General features: G+C 43.0%; 1 non-coding gene across 1 annotated transcript; it reads left to right on the forward strand.

Moving 5' to 3' along the window:
• The first annotated feature begins 6609 nt into the window (after window positions 1-6609).
• On the forward strand, window positions 6610-6682 carry TRNAY-AUA (transfer RNA tyrosine (anticodon AUA)). Its single transcript has one exon. It is a non-coding gene; the product is annotated as a tRNA-Tyr (tRNA).
• Window positions 6683-7236: the final 554 nt, after the last annotated feature.

Below are 7236 nucleotides of genomic sequence, written 5' to 3' on the forward strand. Positions count from 1 at the left end.
CGTGAAAAGCCAAAATGAAACTGGGTTTGTATGAAAATGAATATTCAATATATAATGTAAAATTTAAGAATTGTTGATGTTTCATTTCAGATTATTATTAAAATGAGGAATGAATTAACTTTATAAAAAATTCTGTATAATGCAAAGTTTCAGAACCACACTTATTTCAAACAATAAAATAGAATAGAAAGAATAATTCTTTTATACATAGAATTGTATCTTATAGCATAGAGGGAATTAGAAAAGATATAAAATAAAAACAAGGAAATGCTTTAAAATAAGAAGTCTATGGTAACTAAGATTTATTGAGGACTTATCAGATCCCAGGTTACATAGAGTTTATTTGCATTTTGTGATTAACAAAATCTCTATGAGGTGTCAGGGTGGGGGGTGGTTCCTAGTTGGTGCTAGTGGTAAAGAACCTGCCTGCCAATGCAGAAGACGTAAGGGACGTGGGTTTGATCCCTGGGTCAGGAAGATGCCCTGGAGGAGGGCATGGCAACCCACTCCAGTATTCTTGCCTGGAGAATTCATGGTCAGAGGAGCCTGGTGGGCTACAGTCCATAGGGTCACAAAGAGTCAGATGTGACTTAGCACACATGCTATGAGACGGGATCTGATATACTTTCCATATTACAAATGAGTCTCAGAAAAGTTAAGCAAGTCTCCTGGGATTCAGGAGCACCGAAGGGGTGGACCAGCATCCACATTCAGGTAGTCCAACGCCTCTGAGGCACCATGCCTAACCACAGCTAGATGCCAGATTTCTGTGAAGAAATATGAAACACGAGTGTTCCTTCATCAGGGGCAAAGACTACAGGATAACTGGAAAATAACTGTCTATAAAGACATGAAGAGTAATGATTTTCCTTTCTTAAGAGGACAGATTATATTGAAGTGGGAGGAACTCACATTTAAACTTATTATTTTTGGAGAAGCGTTCTACATGTAAGCGGTCCAAGACTTGGGATTTTCCTTAACACTCTCACCTCTATAACCCACCGCAGAGATGGTAGGTATTCTCCTAATCCTCTGTGCTGAAGCTGAGCCCTGCGCACAGACATGCAAAAATGCACGCGTATCTCAGAGGAAATAGTGCTGTGTAATGGAGAAAGCCTGAAATACTCTCCAAATTCCTCCCTTCCTGAGCAGAACTCAGTGGTTTAAAATTATTACTTATTTTTCAAGAGACTGGCGGGTAGTGTAGCAGCCGTGAAGCCAGACTGCCTGGGTTTAAGTCCAAATCTTCAATGCCCAACTGTACAGCCTTGGCAAGCTCTGTACCTCTATACGCCTTAGAGTCCTCGTCTGTGAAACAAGCATAATTAATTGCACTGCACTTCATACAGTAGTTGGAGAATTAAATAAGTCAATATATATAAAGCTTATAGCACAGTGCCTGGAATATAATTAGTGCTATTTCAATTTGCCTAGTGACTCAGAAGGCAGGACTGAAAGCCGCAGAGAATTATTTCCAGGCATCGAACTCTAACAGAGTTTGTCTGGCTGCATATTAATACTGCTTTGGACTGGTGACTTCTCTCTATCTGCTTCCCTCTCTTTTTTCGAATAGGAATGTCTCTGTTATCCTGTGTCTGTCCTATCTTTGTATGCTAGATAGCAGATAATTTGTTTCTTGAGTTTCATAGGCCCACAGATGGAGAAAAACTGTGCCCCCAAAACTGTACTTAGTGGAATATACCCATAGCCTAATTTAGATGATTTAGATGAGATTTGGGACTTCTGGACTGATGAGATTTAGGTGGAATTTTGTGCAATAGTTCCAGAAAAACATCTAATTTCTGCTTTACTGACTATGCCAAAGCCTTTGACTGTGTGGACCATAATAAACTGTGGAAAATTCTGAAAGAATTTTCAGACCACCCAGACCAGGTGGTCTGGGAATACCAGACCACCTAACCTGCCTCTTGAGAAATCTGTATGCAGGTCAGGAAGCAAGAGTTAGAACTGGACATGGAACAACAGACTGGTTCCAAATAGGAAAAGGAGTGCGTCGAGGCTGTATATTGTCATCCTGCTTATTTAACTTATAGGCAGAGAACATCATGAGAAACGCTGGACTGGAAGAAACACAAACTGGAATCAAGATTGCCGGGAGAAATATCAATAACCTCAGATATGCAGATGACACCAGCCTTATGGCAGAAAGTGAAGAGGAGCTAAACAGCCTCTTGATGAAAGTGAAAGAGGAGAGCGAAAAGTTGGCTTAAAGCTCAACATTCAGAAAACGGAGATCATGGCATCCGGTCCCATCACTTCATGGGAAATAGATGGGGAAACAGTGGAAACAGTGTCAGACTTTATTTTTCTGGGCTCCAAAATCACTGCAGATGGTGACTGCAGCCATGAAATTAAAAGACGCTTACTCCTTGGAAGAAAAGTTATGACCAACCTAGATAGTATATTCAAAAGCAGAGACATTACTTTGCCGACTAAGGTCCATCTAGCCAAGGCTATGGTTTTTCCTGCGGTCATGTATGGATGTGACCGTTGGACTGTGAAGAAGGCTGAGTGCCGAAGAATTGATGCTTTTGAGCTGTGGTGTTGGAGAAGACTCTTGAGGGTCCCTTGGACTGCAAGGAGATCCAACCAGTCCATTCTGAAGGAGATCAGCCCTGGGATTTCTTTTGGAAGGAATGATGCTAAAGCTGAAACTCCAGTACTTTGGCCACCTCATGAGAAGAGTTGACTCATTGGAAAAGACTCTGATACTGGGAGGGATTGGGGGCAGGAGAAGGGGATGACAGAGGATGAGATGGCTGGATGGCATCACTGACTCTATGGACGTGAGTCTGAGTGAACTCCGGGAGTTGGTGATGGACAGGGAGGCCTGGCGTGCTGCAATTCATGGGGTCGCAAAGAGTTGGACACGACTGAGCGACTGAACTAACTTGTGCAACAGTCGGATGAAATACTGGAGATCTTGGGAGGGGGTGAAGGTATTCTGTGTATGATACGGTATGAATCCAGGGAGCTGGGAGTGGACTAAAATAGATAGAATTTTGGCCCTCTGGGATCTCTGGCCCTGATATTAGTATCGTGGTTATGTTGTTATGTGGCAAAAGGGACTTTGCAGATGTTACTAATCAGCTGTTAAGGTCACTAATCAGCGGACCTTAAAGTAGGGCAATAATCCTGGATTACCAGGTGGACCAATGTAATCACATGAACCCTTGAAAGCGGAAGAGGAAGTCAGAGAGATTCAAAGTGTAAGGAGGGCTCAACCCACCATTACTGGCTTGAAGATAGAGGGGGCCACATGGGAACCATGAGTAAGAAAGAAACTGCCCAAAGCTCAAATGAGTTGGAAGCAGATTCTCTAGGTAAGAGAGCCCCAGCCAAGACTTTGACCTTGGGAGACCCTAAAGCAGAGTACCTAGCCAAGCCAGCTATACTTCTGCCCTGCAAAACTGTGTCATAGTGAATGAATGCTGTTTTAACCTGCTAAGTTCATGGTAGTTTTCACGGTAGCAATAGAAAACCAATACACCAGATATGAATTAATTGTGTTGATATATAGCAGAAACCAATGCAGTATTCTAAAGCAATTATCCTTCAATTAAAAATGAATAATTTTTTTAAAAAGCAGTAGAACATGTTCCTCATATGAAATATTTGGATCACTGCAGATCTCCATTGTACACTACTCCTGGGCAGCCCCTAAAGACATGTGCACACAGATTCAGAAGCAGACATCCCATCACTTATTACGATTCACTTGTGTGCTCTGTTTCATGCCTCCAGCATTCCCAGTGGGTTCAAAGAAGGCAGGAACTATTCTTGATTTTTTTGCTCTCCTAGAGCAAAACCCAGTGTTGGCACAAGGTAAGCACTTTTCAAGGACTTCTTTTTTGATGTGAACCATTTTTAAGTCTTTATTAAATTAGTTACAATATTGCTCCTGTTTTCCGTTTTGGTTTTTTGGCCAAGAGGTATGTGGGATCTGAGCTTCCTCACCAGGGACTGAACCTGCATCCTCTGCCTTGGAAGGCAAAATCTTAACTACTGGACCACCAGGGAAGTCCCAACAAGTAATTTTTTGATGGAAAGCTAAGTGTGTTTGACAACTAATGTCTCTAGAGAACAATATTGGATGTGGATGGAGGCAGAGCCCGGGGCAGGAGACACGGTAGGAGACAAATTGGGGAAAGAAACAATTTGCAAGGACAAAGGAATGTAGCATTTAATACTTGTATAATTATTGTTGGTTTAGAAAAATTTCCTTGATATATCTTTCCTACCCGCACAGCCAGCAGGATAAGTTTCGGGAATTAGGCTGACCATTGCATAAGTGGCTTGTGAAATAGCACTTAGTAGCTCACATTCCCAACAAGTTGAATAAATATGTTTGTGTGTAGTTTACCCCCCAAGGATGCTTCTCCTGGCTCCCCCACAGCTGGAGCAGAATTGGTGTTTAGTAATCGCATGGCAACGGGCTCCCTCTGGGATTGGAATGCTCCATCCCTGATGTTCTCCCTGAGGAGACAGACTGGGAACCAGACTGCGGTGCAGCCTGATAGAGTGCGGGCCCCTCCGACAGTGCAGGAAGCTTGGCACAAACTCCCAGAACCTCGAGGTGGCTTCTGAGGCCCTGGCAGAAGGCTTGTAGCTCGTTGCACCCCAAAAGCAAGTCAGAGGCTTGGGATTTGAAGACATCTTCTAGGAAAGCGAGTTCCAGGGGGCATAAAGAAACTGGGAGAAATCATTAAAACAAACAAACAAATTTTTTATGAAGACTCACTCTGTCTTGGAAACCAATTAAATGCCAGCCCAGTCTCTGTTCCCAGAGCAGTAGTTGCTATTCGGGTGAGTGTAATTGAAAGTAAAAATAATCACTGCCAGGCTTTGAAAAACAGCCACCAGCTACTGTATTTAAATGATATAAAAAAGCAGGAGGTGAATGCGAAAATTGACCTTCTAAGGATGGCAACGTGCTCCATCCCCTTTCACTAGCGGTTCCAAGCCGTCTGTGATTTCTTGTTAGTAAAATAGATCACCACGTGTTTTCAGGGGTTTTGGTGGCCCCATTACTAGGGCTGAGAACAGTACCCTATTATCAAATGCATTTTATGGCTTCAGTTCAGGCTGTAAATTTGGATTGGTCATTGTGCTGTTCAAGGTCTCAGCTTCTCGCTCTTAAAAAGCAGAACAAGCTGAATGGGAGATAAGAAGTGGGGGAAGTTGGAAGCGGTTGCTTTTTAAACAAACTCTAGACTTACTTGATCCCTTGGTGATTTTGTCTACTCTTCACAACTCTGATCGGTGGATTTGGCAAGAAATACGTCCTCTGTACAACACAAATTGAGATCTTGTGAAGTTTGAGCTTTCAATGATCTTGAGGGTCCTCTTTAAGAAAAGAAACATAAAAATATCTATTTTGGCAAATTTTACAAAAAGATGTGATCACATGAACACAGAACCCCATCCCAACCCCAAGAAGGGCCCTGTAGAGGTAAGTGGCCTCAAATCTAAAGCTTCAGTTTATGAACTGTAGCCCACCAGACTCCTCTATCTATGGGATTCTCCAGACTAGAATACTGGAGTGGGTTGCCATTTCCTTCTCCAGGGGATCTTTCCAAACCAAGGATTGAACCTGGGTCTCCTGCATTGCAGGCAGATTCTTTACCATTTAAGCCACCAGGGAAACCCACAAAGCTTCATTAATTCCTGATAAATGCATCTATGAAAGGTTAGAGTCACATTGGTTCTCTGAAGACAAAGGAAAGTAGCAGGAACCACAGAATGTGGGGCTCCAAAGGGGCCTTTTAAGATTAATCCAGATATTTTACAGATGAATAGCTGGGGAAACAAAGGCTCAGGGAAGCTAAGCAATGCTGAGTATTTGCACAGATAACCAGCATTTGAATCTGTTTCTCCTCATTTTCCAGACTGGTGTTTCTGTACTATTTCTCAGAATACCTTGTGAATGCAGAGAAAACAATAGGGGTAAACATGATGAGGTCTGTCTTATCCTTGCAGAGGCATGTAGACTGCCAACAAGGGACGCGTAACCAGGTGACTGCATGACCCACCAGGGTCTCTGAGAGGGGATGCTGGGGGAGCCTACGGGACGTCATCACACCCCCTCCCTCGGTCCTGTTTGCCGAGGATGACAAAGTGTGACTGCATGCCTCTGTTTTTTTTTTTTTTTTTAAATTCAAGTACGAAAGGATATTCCTATCCAAATAAATATTGTTCTCTTGTAACTTTCCAAGTAGGCTCATATCCCAAATTGGTGACACTGCTGAAGCCTGTTTTAGAAAGTCCTTCTTAGACTAACCTTTTATCAGTTCAGTCACCCAAGAAAGTTAGTAGCTCAGGCTTTTTTCTGTCTACCTCTTTCTTTCCCACTCCTTCATCCCCTTCCTTCCTTTCTATTTTTCCTTCCGTTTGTATTTTTTAACAAACCAAAATTATCGTTCATCTATCAGATTTTGTGTTGAATGATTTTTTAATGTTCCTCCAAATCAAAACCATGATGAAAGGTTTAAGAGACATGAAAATATTAAAATAATTTGATACTGATTCTGAAGAGGACTCTAGTGTTTGCCTACCCTATGGGAGGAAATTAAACAACTAGTCATGGCTTCCCTGGTGGCTCAGGTGGTAAAAGTGTCTGCTTATAATGCGGGAGACCTGGGTTCGATCCCCGGGTGGGGAAGATCCCTGGAGAAGGAAATGGCAACCCACTCCAATACTCGTCTGGAAAATCCCATGGAGTGAGGAGCCTGATAGGCTACAGTCCATGGGGTCGTGAAGAGTCGGACACGACTGAGTGACTTCACTTCACTTCACTTCACTTCATAATTTAATGGCCAAAGTAGGGAGACTTGCTATCATCTTATTAAAATGCCCTACTCAGATGAACGGCTTCCCATGAGGTGTTAGTGGTAAGAAACCCACCTGATAATGCAGGAGATGTAAGAGACTTGGGTTTGATACTTGGGTCATACCTCGATACATATCCCCTGGAGGATATGGCAACCCACTTCAGTATTCTTGCCTGGAGAATTCCATGGACAGGGAATCCCACCTCCCCCAGAGGAGCCTAGCGAGCTATTGTCCATGGGGTCGCAAAGAGTGACATGACTCAGCAATAAGCACACAGATGAAGGAACATAAATGTCCCTTGTGGCAGGCGTTGTGTGAGGCGGTTTTGTGTACATGATCACATTTACTCCTCCAATCTTAGGATGTTGGCATAATGGGCTCATG

This window comes from Ovis aries, chromosome 10, assembly GCF_016772045.2.
Source record: "Ovis aries strain OAR_USU_Benz2616 breed Rambouillet chromosome 10, ARS-UI_Ramb_v3.0, whole genome shotgun sequence".
Lineage (NCBI taxonomy): Eukaryota > Metazoa > Chordata > Mammalia > Artiodactyla > Bovidae > Ovis > Ovis aries.